A 12,552-nucleotide genomic window follows, 5' to 3' on the forward strand; every position below is an offset into this window, starting at 1 on the left:
AGGGTGCTGCAGCCCGTCCTCTCCCCCTGCCCGTCCTCTCCCCCTGCCCACTGCTGAGCCGCACGGCCGCTGTCCTTGGCCGAGGGGAGGACCCAGCCCCAGGGCCCTCTGGCATCCGTCCTGCGGTCCTTGGAACAGCACCCTCAGGGTGCCCTCAGGGTGGCTCCGAGCAGAGTAGGGGGCAGGGGACACGGGAGAGCAGCAGGCTGCCCTGGCCTCGGGCCAGCTCTGGGGAGACACCTGCGACCCTGGCGCCCCGCTGAGCCCAGGCCGGGCCGGTGTGGACAGTGCCATGGGCAGGGTGTCCATTGGAAGATGGGCAGCTCCCGGTGGGGGGGGCCGGGGTGTGGGGAGGGGAGGGCTCTGACCCAGTCTGTGGAGCAGTGGCTGTGCCGCATGGGAGGAGGTGGCTGCTGCCCCTGTGCGCCTCACAGCACTTGCGGTCTTCCTCTCCACCTGCCGTCTTCCCTGTGGTCCTCCTCTCCCTCCACTCCCGGTGTGGTCTGTGTCCTCGCCACTTGTTCATGGAACATTCCCGCCCCGTCGCACCCCACCCCCACCCCCTGGCTGTCCACGCAGCCCCTCCGTGCCTGGCCAACACATCCATTCCCCTCGGGGGCCGTGTTACAGAGGGCACTTGGGGACAGTGGCGGGATTGACTGGGACTCTGTCCCCAGTGTGGCTGAGACACTGTGGGTAGCATCAGGAAGTCGTCCTGGGGGACAGGTCCAGTTCTGAAAGGGGACCCAGGTGTGACTTGGCCTGCTCGGCAGAGCCGCTGGACTTGTGCCGTGAGCCTGCTCGGGGCTCAGCACACCTGCCACACAGAGGCACCCACGGCGCCTGAGCCAGGAGCTCGCGGGGGCGGCAGGGTCTGTGCACCGCAGGGCTGCGTGCCGGCCCCTGCGGGCCTGAACAGCTCAGGGAGGGGGCAGAAGAGGAGCAGGCTATGCTGAAAGACGTCACCGTCCCCAGTGGTCATCTGAGCTCCCCAGCCGCCCGTGTGTGCCAGACCCTGCTGCAGGTCCGGGTTCCAGAGCCAGGGATAGGATACCCTGTCTGGGGTTCCTGGACCCAAGCCAGCCACAGAACTCAATGCCATGCAAGCAGGCATGCCCTCCCCCACCCTCCTGCTCTGGCCGTGGGTGTCTGAAGCCTGCCCCGGCCAGCAGAGAGCTGGGGGCCAGTGATGGCTGCCCTCCACGCCAGGCCTCTCAGGCAGGTTCCTGTCTCCCCAAAGCGCTTTGGGGGCTGCACAGACCCCAGGCCTTGCTTCTGGTCCAGCCGCTTTGTCGCCATAGGGGTGCCCCCAGCTGGGATGTGCGGGGGTCTGAGTTCTGAGCCCCAAGCATCTGGTCCAAGGTGCTCTTCAGGGGGCAGTAGGGAGCCAGGTGGACAGGCAGGAGGCAGTGGTGCAGCTGCAGGTCCCTGGGCCCCCGGAGACAGGAAGGAGGCTGCTGCGTCTCCCTCCTGCGGCCAGGCCGGCCCAGGCACCGTCCATCCATCCCGAACGTCCAGGTGCACCCACCTGCGTGAGCTCTGTGCTGCTGGGAAGGGGGCCAGAGAGTGGCCAGGGAGGCCAGGGAAGCGGCCAGGCAAGCTGGGAAAGGAGGGGGCCGGAGTGGGGGTGGGGCCTGCCTGGGGGCCGTGGTGCTGTTGGTGGGGGGGTCTCCCTCTGGGGCACTGAGCCCAGTAGGCAGGGAGGGGATGCTTGGGCAACATACACGGAATCTGTCCCCAGGGACGGTGGCAGCGCGGGGCAGGGTGGGGAGGGGAGAGTCTGTTCTCACCCTCGCTCCGCTCAGGTCGCCGTGGCCATGAGGTGAGTCCGTGGGGCAGGGGTGGGGTGAGCGTCTCTGCGTGGCAGCATCACCCGGGGATGGTGCACTCGCGAGTGTGGACACTGGCTGGGCGCGGTCACACTGCAGTGGGCCAGGGCAGTCACCGGGCTCCCAGCCGCTGGCTTCAGAGGCAAGGCAGGCCCGGCGGTGGGGACAGACCATAGCCGGTGCACAGCAAGGCCTCAGCCCCGGGCGTCCTGTGGGTGGTAACTGGTTCATTACCCAAATGCCCCCAGGGGCCGGGGCTGGGTTGGGCCAAAGCCAGGAACTCAACCCGGTCCCTGTTACCGGAGGGGATGCTCGCTGTCTGGGGGCTCTGCGGCGACCCTGCCCCCTAGAAGTGTGAAGAAATGCTCCCTGGCTCACCATGGGCGTTCACCCCCAAAACCACCTGGGGTGGGGGGGGAATCGCCCGAGAGAACCACAGGGAAGGGGCAGGTGTCTGGCTTCTGGGCGCGGTGGTGGAGAAGCCGTGTGTGTCCCGGTTCCACTCCCGATTCCAGCGTCCGGCCAGTGTGCACCCCTTCCCCGGGGGGCGGCAGGCGATGGCTCACGTCGGTGGGCTCTGCCGCGCTGCTGGGAGACCCGGCTTGAGTTCCTGGCTTTAGCCTGACCCAGCCCCGGCCCCTGGGGGCATGTGGGTAATGAACCTGCAGACGGAAGCTCTGTCTCTCTCTCTGCCTCTCAAAGTTAAACTCACACACAAACCACGTTTAATACCCGCAGTAAATCTGTCGTAAAGTCGAAAAGCTTGCAAAACTTGCGATGGAACGCGAGTCATCGTCACTCAGGTCCAGCCAATAGGAAGCCAGCAGGAGCCACTGAGGAGGGGGGAGAAGCCGGTGAGCAAGCGAGGGAGTGAATCCACCCGTCTAACCCGGCGCGGCCCAGGTGGGCGTCACCGCCCCGGCAGGTGGGCCTGTGCGATGCATTATTAGTGGGATCGTCTGCTCTGGGTTTTGGACCCGGCCTTTGAGCTCTGATGCATCTGTGAGCAAAGGGAACCTCTCTGGCCACACTCCAGCTGCTCAGTTGTGGAGGTTCACACCCGGGGCAGATCTAGAATGTTCTACAGCACGGCGCAGTCCCGGAGTCTTGGTGCTTTGCCTCTGGCCTGTAGCCCAGCAGCACCGTGAGCCTCCTGTTGGAGTCAGCCCAGGAGCTGTGCCCCTGGAGCCACGCTGCTGCAGACCCTGAGACCCCTAGGGGCGTGGCTGGGCGGCCCCCCAGCGGCCACAGGTCTCACAGACTCCGGGGCCAGTCAGTATCTCCAGTGCTGCCCGCCACCCAGGGACCAGGTGTTCACTGCCCCCTAGCGAAGTGGGAGAATTCAGGGTCCTTTCCCCCGTAAAGATAAATCCGCGTGCGTGTTGTGTGGAAATGCCCGCTTTAGTGAGGATGACATCAGTATTTTTTTTTCCAAAAAATACGCTTATTGGTCAAATAAAAGGTTGGCTATTCTGATGGGTCTCACACACACACACACACACACACCTTTTAAAATAAAATTTTACTGGTTGGTGCTATTTAGAAGTCTGGAGGATGGCGGTCGAGAGCAAGGGTCGGGGCCCAGGCCACCTCCCCGTCTGCTTTCATGGAAACGAGAACTTCCGCTGGAACCCGGCCGCGCTCATCTGTGGCCGCATCGTCTGCACGGCTGTCGCGATCCAGCAGCAGGGACCGCGTGGCTGGCACAGCTCAGAATATTTGCTCTGTGGCCCCTGGTGGGCAGAACCTGCCCAGCGCCGGCCGTGGGAGGCAGGGAGCCGCGTCCGCCCGTAAGGAGGAGCAGCTGAGGTCATTCTCGACAGACACTGATTGGCCCAACCGGGATGTCTCCATCGCGCCGTGCGATCGTGTAACTGAGCGAAACACTGGGCTTTCTCTTCCCACGCTTGGTCCTCCCTGGAGGGAGCCTCGTTCCCATCCTGGCACTCGGCAGCCCTGGGGGGCTCCTGGCTGCCGCCTCCGTGGACTGCGCCAGTGTCGCGGCACGAGGCTGTGCGCCCATGGGGAAGCCGGGCTCTACCCCGGGGTCTCCATGGACCACGACCCAGTGCGGTGGGGCTGTGAGTGGGACCGTCCCAATGTGACAGCTGCTTAGCCGGAGAGTTGGAGTGGAGCGGGTTCCTGGTGGTCCCCAGAACGCCTGCGGGGGTCAGGGTGCGAGGGAGTCATGGCCAGCGTGTCCCTGGTATAGGCAGAGAAGCTGCCATGTCTTTCGGTAGGCGATAGGGAGCCACGGAGGGTGCTCGAGCTGTCCCGTGGGGAAGGCTGATCTGGGCTGGAGAGCTCCAGGGCAGGGTTGGCTGGAGGGCAGGGATCGGCCGGAACGCAGGCTCGGGACGAGGCGGTGAGGCCCGACCCAGGGCGGGCTGTGGGTGAGGTGCTGAGAACGGGGGGCATCTGCTGGCTTACGGTCAGGGCAGGTGGAGGGGCAGCCTGCCGGACCTCCTGTTTCGGCCCTGGTGAGACCCCACCCCCCCAGCTCCCTGGTGGAGAAGGGGCTGCGCCCCATGGGGTCCTCAGGCCCCGCTGGCCCCTCTCGTGCCCCAGCGAGCTGTGCACGCCTTGCTCCACCCTTCTGGAAGCTTCCCGTGGTCACCTTTTGTTCTCCGTGAACATCTGGCCTGAGCCTGAGGCAGCACCTGCTGTTTCCTGCACTGCAAAGCTCCCTAGGAGGTGGCGGCGGGCAGGGCATCGCCAGGGGCCAGGGTGCCAGTGGGTGGGGGTGGAGGGGCCAGGTGAGAAGCCGCCTGCCCACCTCTGTGTCACCTGGGCAGGCCTGTGGCTGAAGGCCAGGGTGAGTCCAAGCCTGTGACCAGGTGGGGAAACAGGCTGGAGGGTGCCCCCTGGGGCCGTGGGCGCAGCGGGGGCGGGAGCGTGTGGGTCTCCCCAGCTGGCTCTGGTCCGCTGCACCTGCTGCGGGGGCCCTGTTCCCCAGTCCCCGCTGGACAGGCCTTCGGACTGCGCCGTCCCCTGCGTTTCTCGGGAGACCCTTGCTGACCTTCTGAGGGCAGGGGTGCGGCCCCAGCACGCCCGGAGCTCGCTCACTCCCTCCCTCCTCCCCTCCCTCCCCACTCTGTTCTCCTCCTGGCCCAGCTTCCTGAAGCCCCTGTCTGCGAGGGGAGGGACTTCGGGGCTGTTCTGTTTGCTGCTCCCCGAGACTGGGACGGAGCCCGGCGCGGTTAGGTGCTCAGTGAAAATTCACCACGTGATCCGAGCCTGCACTCGGCCACGGGCCCGCGGGAGCCCGAGGCGCTGTTTGCTGCCTTCCGTCCTAACCTGCTGCCCCCTCCAGCCACCACAGTGAGCGCCCCCTCCACACCCAGCAGCAGGCAGCAGGAGGCGGTGGGGAGGGGGGGACAGCAGGCAGCAATCAGAGGGGGTCCCGTGATCTCCCGGTGTGGGGGGGCTTCAGGCTCAGGACAGGAATGTTGGGCAGGGGCGGGGACAGCGGGCCTGGCTCCTTCGTCATCGCCTTCCTCTCTGATTTCCCTCCTCACTTCCTCGCATCTGTGATTCATCAATTGAGATATTCACGTACCACTAAGCCTTCCTTACGAAGTGCCCAGTGCATGGTTTTTTGTAAAGATCTGTTTTATTTATTGCAAAGGCAGAGTTAGAGAGAGAAATCCGACTTCCATCCGCTGGTTCACTCCCGAAATGGTTGTGACAGCCAGAGCTGTGCCAATCTGAAGCCAGGAGCCAGGAGCTTCCTCCAGGTCTCCCACACGGGTGTGGGGCCCAAGGACTTGGGCCATCTTCCACTGCTTTCCCAGGCCATAGCAGAGAGCTGGATCGGAAGTGGAGCAGCTGGGACTTGAACTGGTGCCCCTACAGGATATTGGCGTCACAAGTGGCGGCTTCACCCGCTGAGCCACAGTGCCGGCCTCAGCTTTGTGGTTTCTAGCACGGCCACAGTGCTGTGCACTTGTCACCACTGTGCAGTCCCTGAGAGTCCCCATCCTCCTACGATGAAACCCACACATGGCGGCAGTCCCTCCCATACCCCGCCCCCAGCCCCAGCACCCACCACTCTGCCCTGTGTCTCACAGATTTGCCACTGTCCTGGGTGGCTCCTGGGGACAGAGTCGTGCCCATCTAGTATTTCTCAAGACCCCACGGTGCCTCCAGAAGTGTGGAGAGGCGGGCTCCACCCTTGGGGGGCCTGCAGCGCCTGGGGAGGGGAAGGCAGGTGGACTGCTTGTCGCCAGACTGGGTGGGACCTGCAGAGTCACTGCTCAGTGAGGGAGGCTGTGGCCATGCTGTGCGTGTGATGGGTGGCTGGGGCAGGGGGACCCACCCTTCCCAGGGGGGGTCCTTTCTGCTTCCCTGGCAGCCGAGTGCAAACCTTGCCCTCCTTGTCCAGGGGTGGGAAAAGAAAACCCCGGGCCGCTGCTTTCTCTCGTGAAACCCAGGTGACGTGGGACGGTGACTGCTGTCTCTGTGCCTCCCGCAGAGCCAGCTCCTCCATCCTCCAAGCTGGCCCGTGCCTCAGGCCCTTCTCCAAGACCTGGGCAGGGGCCGGTTCAAGGCGTGCTGGGCCTGGCAGAGGCCAGCTGAGAGCAGGTGCGTGTGTGTGGTGCAGCAGCTGTGCCTTCCAAGGCCGCCGTGGGTGTGCTGGCCGCTGTCGCCACGTCCCTGAGGACCGGGTGAGTCTCTGCACTGGCGCGCCTGCCCCCACTGAGACGGGTGCTGACCCAGAGCCTGGCTGGCCCAAGCCGAGTGCCTGGGGCTTTGCAGGCTCAGCGGGAAGACAGGGCGATCTGGAGGATGGAGCAGCAAGTGGGCTGCATTCCCACAGAGGCAGCTGGCAGAGGAGGCCGTGGACTCTGGGTTTACTGGGCCACCCTCGCTGTCCCAGTCCCTGGGGCCGGGGTGGACAGAGCAGCCGCAGTGTGTGGTGGCCTGCCTCGGGCACTCCCTGGGCACCAGCAGGCCGTCCTGCACCTGCTCCCTGGTGCTGGGGCTTCTCCCCCATGGTGAGCAGGGACAAGGGTGCCCTCCTGCTGGGAGGGTGGGCGGCCAGCTCCAGAGGTGAGGGGGGGACCTGCAGGGGTGAGGGGGCCCTGGGGGTGAGGGGGACCTTCAGGTGTGAGGGGCCCTGCAGGGGCGAGGGGGACCCCAGGGGTGAGGGGAGCCTCAGCGTTGCACAAGGTCCTCCCCGAGCAGCCCCAGGGTGTAGCTCTGCCCCCGCCTTACAGAAGAGGGACAGCAAGGCCATGGGAGACGTTGCCCCCGTGGGGAGCCCTTGCCTGGCTCAGAGCCTGGGGAGCGGCTGCAGGGGCAGCTGGCCCCAGACCCAGCAGCGAGCCCCATACTGCACTGTCCCGGCTCCTGGTCACCTGCTCCTGGGCTCCCTGGAGAGAGAGACTCACTCTGTATCTTTACTGCTGCTTACAGCTTCATCCATAAAATTCAGTGGCTTTAATACGCTTGTAGAGTTGCGAGACCCTGGCCGTCTAGGTGTTTTTCTAAGAGATTCTGGAGTTGGAAGGCAGAGTGACAGAGAGAGAGAGAGAGAGAGAGAGAGAGAGAGAGAGAGAGAGAGAGAGAGAGAGAGAGCGCTCCCATCTGCTGCTTCTGCTCCCCAAATGGCCGCTACAGGAGCCCAGAACTCAGTCTGGTCTCCCACAGGGGTGCAGGGGCCTGAGTACTCGAGTACGAGTACTCGAGTACTCGAGTGCTGTTTCTCCCAGGTGCGTTTGCAGGGAGCTCAATCAGAAGTGGGGCAGCTGGGACTCAAACCAGCGCTCTGCTATGGGACGCCGGTGTCGCGAGCGGTGGCGTAACCCGCCCTGGCTCCACGCCAGCCCCAAGCCCAGCGACATGGTCTCGTTCTCGAGTGTGCGACCTCCCCCACATCCACTTTTAGTCCATGACCCAGAAAGTGCCTTCGCTCTGCCGCTCTGAAGCCCGCCGTGGTATTTGCACACAGACCTGGCCGGGCAGCCCTGGGTGGGCTCTGAGCTGCCCCTGGCATCCCTTGTGCCTGCCCCTGCACACTTGAGGGGCCAGGCCTTCTCCCCCTGGAACTTGGGGTGTTCAGCCTTTGGCTTCCCCAGGACTCTGGGGTCCCCGCTCGGCCCGGCTCCTCCCCCAGTCTCCGCTGCCCATGGGTGGCTGTGGACCCCCCACCCCTCCTCCGTAGCTCAGAGCTAAGCCTACTTAATTCTTTTGATCTCGGATCGGAAATCAGCCCCTGCAGCCATGCCTGCCGCCGCTCTGCTCAGGCGCCGGGGGGCTCCCCTGGCACCCGCCCAGGCCTCCTATCCTGAGCACAGCCCCTGCTGCGGGCCCGAGGCTGGGCCGGGTGGAACCCCCAGGACTGCAGGGAGTGGGCTTCCTCCGTGTCCTGCCCGAGCCTGGGTGCAGACCCCATCACGTTCTGCTTTCCTCCCTGGGCGCCAGGCTCCCCATCTGTACGTCCAGGGCTTGTGCCGCTTATGGGTGTCCGGCCGTGCTGCCCGCACCCCAGTGCAGCCCCACGCTGAGGCCCGGGCCTGCTCTGGGTGTCTGCTGCTGCTGGCACAGAAGGGAGCCCCCCAGGCTTACAGACCTCACCCCGAGTGCCCGCCCAGAGGCATAGCCAGGCCACGGTGACCGGGAGGCCAAGCTGGGCCCAGGCATGTCCGTTTGTCCACTTCTGCTCCCTGGGGCTGCACAGCAGGAGCGGAAGGAACCCACAGGGCCACCTGGGCCCGCAGGCGGTCGGGGCTGTGTCCCAACCCTGATCCCCAACCCGGGGATGTCTGCGTGGGCACCAGGCTCCAAATCAGACCCGACCCCGATGAAGTCTGGCACCTACCTTCCGGAAGGCTGCGGAAGCTGGGGCTGGGGGCCGCCCTGGCACAAACGCTGGCTGTGGAGCAGGACCCAGGCGGTTTGCACCCCCACGCTGAAGGGGCAGGGCCCACCCCGCCCCAGGTGCAGCCCCAGCCCGCCGGGAGGTCCCAGGGCAGGTTGAGACAGCGATGTGCAAGTTCCCACCAGGCCCCGGGGGGAACCTGCATGCCACACCTGGCCAGCTGTGCCTCAGTGGGGCCCTGGCACCTGCCCCCCGGCGGGAGGGGATCCCCCAGGCGCCCTCCGCCCCGGCTTCCCCAACGCTCGGTCTAAAACGGGAACCCGAGAAATGAGGAGCCGGGCAATTCGATCGTGAGCTGCATTGTGGCGGGGGCTCTTAATTAGACCTAATTAAGACTAATTAACTTTCAAATGAGAAACGCGGAATTTTCCTCCTCTCTCCCTCTCTATTACTTTCTCTGCGTTCTGAGAACGGAATGAGAATAAATATTTGAGCAGCCGGCTGCAGCCTGGGCAGTGGGAGGCATCCCGGGGTGGGGGCAGGGCAGGGCTCCGGGCCGTGGTGGAGGGGCGAGGCTCTGCGGGCTCCTTGTCCCCAGTGCTGAGGATGGAAGGGTGAGTCACACTGGGCCCTCCGGTGCAGAGGGAGGTCAGGGTGAACCCTGGCCCCCACCCCCGCTTCCTCCGAACTCAGACCCTCCCACCGGCCACCCAGCCTCCTGGGAGTCCTGCTCGGTGTCCTGCTGAGTCCAGGACGCCCCCCCCCACATGAGGCTCAGGGGACCACTAGTGGGGCCCCAGCCCTCCCCACCTGGGTGCTGTCCCCTGCCCCGCCATCCCAGCCATCAATGAGGGGTGTGCACCTACTTTGGCCACTGTCCCCATGTGACACCTGGCCTCCCTGGCTGCTCACAGGTCCCACCGAGGCTGCAGGGGCGGGGGGATGAGCCGCGCCGGCCCCAGGAGGGGCCTGTGCAGACCAGGCCGCCTCTGCGGCAGGTGAGGACGACCCAGCACGCGGCTTGCAGGGGTGGGGGTCCCCAAGGGCTCAGCAAGGTCCCGGTGCCGTTCCTGGCCCACACGCCCCTGCGGAGCAGCCGCCCGCCCTGGCCACCCCTGCTGGAGGAGGCGAGGGGTGTCTGGGGTCTTCCTGGCCCATCCCAGAGCCCTGCCGCAAGGGTTCCTGGCGCCCGGGGCCTGGGGCTCGGCCCACCCGCCCGTTTGCATGGCTCAGCAGAAGGGCCGGGCAGGCCTGTCTGGACGCCATCTGGCCCAGACGCCCACGGCACGTGGGCGAGGAGAGCTCGGAGCAGGGATGGCTCTGCAGCTGGGGGCGGGGGCGGTGGGTGCCCTGTCTGGAACATTCCTGTAGTGGCTGGCAGGCAGCAGGCTGGGGTGCCCCTGGGCTGACCCCCAGGGCAGTTTTGACCTCTGCTCTGTGTGGGTGAGGAGAGAGCCCAGGCCCCTCGGGCGCAGCGGGGCGGCAGCTCCCTGTCCAGACCCCGCCCCAGCCCAGGATCCCGGTGCAGGATGGGGTCTCTGCAGGACAGGGCTCCTCTCAGGGTCGGCGAGGACTGCAGAGGCCGCTGGAGCTCCGGTCTCCGTGTCCACGCCGCCCACCTTGACACCCCTGTGGCTCTGAGGCTGGGGCAGGAGCAGGGCACTGAGTTGCAAGCGGGGAGCACAGGCTCTGGGGGTCCAGCGGGGGAGGCGGCCACGCTGTGTCCAGCCGTTCCCCAGCCCGAACTGCTCTGTTTTGGGGTTGGAGGTGAGACCGAGCCCCTGGAATCCGGGCCCCTGCTCTGTCACCCTCTTGGCCCGAAGCAGCCGCTGCTGTACTGAGAGGCCCCCGCCGCCCGCCAGGCGCCTTGGTCTCCTGTGACTTTGTCCCCCTCCAGGTGGCACGGGCTGGGGGGTGCTGTTATCTGAGGATGGTGGTTTGAGAGTCGCCCGTCGATGGCCCCGCCGCCTGCCGGCCCAGTGCCGCGTCCACCCTCACCGCCGAGGGCTTTGTTCGCACAGCTCCGTTCAGACGTCTGATTAGTCCTGGGGAGGTCAGGGGTCAGTTTTCCACAGCTCCTTCCTCTCCATTTAACTAATTTAACTGCGCGATTGTTACAAATTTCATTTTATTATAGCCCGCTTCTCAGTCCAATTGAATTACTAAAATCTCATTTTCTCAGAAGTGCTGAATATGTAATTAGAGGAAAAACTACGCCTCTGCCTGCGTGGCAGGATGGTCTGTGCGTGTGAGCCCCGCGTGACACGTGACGGGTCAGCGCCGTGTGGGCAGACGCGGACACGCGTGTGCAGGCAGCCCCGTGACTGCGAGGGGGGAAGCCACGTGAACTCCCCGACGACTCCAAATTGAGCATAGCTGTGGGCCGTTGTAATTAAAGGGGAAAGCAATTCCCTGCGAATGCCCCATTATGTCTGGCTCCGGGCTGGGCTTGTGCCGTGGCTGTCGGGACAGAGGCTGCACGGCGGCAGCGGCTGAGCTCTGGCCTCCTTTCTGGCCGCCTGCGCTCAGCTGGGCAGCCGGGGAGAGGGCCGTGGGCTCTCCTCCCCACTCAGGGGCCTGGGGATTCCTTCCCGTCTCCCTCCCCCCAGGGACCACAGTGGTCACTCGGGCTCCTTGGACAGTTTGGAGTTTCATGCTGCAGGGGGCCTGGCCTCTGACGCTCCACCCCCGAGAGGGTGGGGCTTGGGGCGGGGCCACGTGAGAAGAAGGAGGGGACTGCGCCCGCCGTCAGAGATGGGAGCTGGCAGGCCAGCTCTGGGGGCCCCCTGCACCCTTTCAGGAGCACAGGTGTGTCCAAAAGGCCAGAGCAGGTCCTCTGGGCCGGGAGGGTGTCCCTGGCCCGTCGGCAGCGCCCAGAGATGTGGGATCAGGCGCCTGCCGGAGCTGTCAGCACCTCCAGGGGTCTGACGGCCCCAAGGCCCCTCCGACCTCTGTGACTTGACTTTTGCTGCTGCTTCCTCTGCTCGCTCCTACAAACCCTTCAAGGCTCCAACTGAGCCACCTCCTCCAGGAAGCCACCCTGAGTGCCCCTAGGATGACCCTGCATAGCCAGGCTACAGCCTCAGGTTGTCCCTGCAGGAGGGCCTGAGCGGACCGACCGCAGGTTCCTGGGGCCAAGGAGCAGATGCCACCCGGGCGTTGCCACACCTGGCGCCACGCCTGGCCCCGGCCTTTATAACATAGTGAGTGACGGGTGCCGCTCCTGTGCCCTGAGGGCTCTTCTGCCCCTCCATCTTTTGTGGGGACTCCGAGTGTTCAGGAATGGCAGGTGGGGGGGACACGGTGGCCGAGTCTGGGTCCTGGTAGGGGTGGGAGGGATGGCCGCAGTCTCGGGTCACTGCCCCTGCCTGGCTGTTAGAATTGGGCCTGGCTCTAAGTTTCTGCATGGCCGAGACCCCACCCAGAACCCCCAGGGGCCGTCGTGCTATCCCCCCATACTACGACGCGGGGTCCAGCCCTCACGTGGGCTCAGCCCTGGTCCCAGGCCACCCTGTGCCCGTGTCTTGGAGTGGGTGGCCTGGAGCCAGGGCAGGCTCCCTCATCCCTGGCGTCGCCTGCCCCCCGTGGATCTCAGGGGGATCCCCAGGGCCAGATTTAGCGCCCGAGAGCAGTGCCAGGAGGCCAGCCCAGCAGCGCCCACCGGCCCTTCTCAGGGCTGGGCCACGGGCAAACTTCTCTCCCTTCATTGCTGCAGAGGGGCCAGGGAGCGCGCCTGGAACGCAGGTGCCCACAGGTGCGTGGACGCACCGCCCCCCAGGCATAGCCTTTGACCCATGGCGCGTGGCTCCTCTGTAGGGGGTGGGACAGGCGGCTTCAGCTGAGTGTGTGTGCGCTGGCCGTGTGAGAGCTGGTTGCGTGTGAATAGTGTGTGTGCAGGGT

This window comes from Lepus europaeus, chromosome 18, assembly GCF_033115175.1.
Source record: "Lepus europaeus isolate LE1 chromosome 18, mLepTim1.pri, whole genome shotgun sequence".
NCBI lineage: Eukaryota > Metazoa > Chordata > Mammalia > Lagomorpha > Leporidae > Lepus > Lepus europaeus.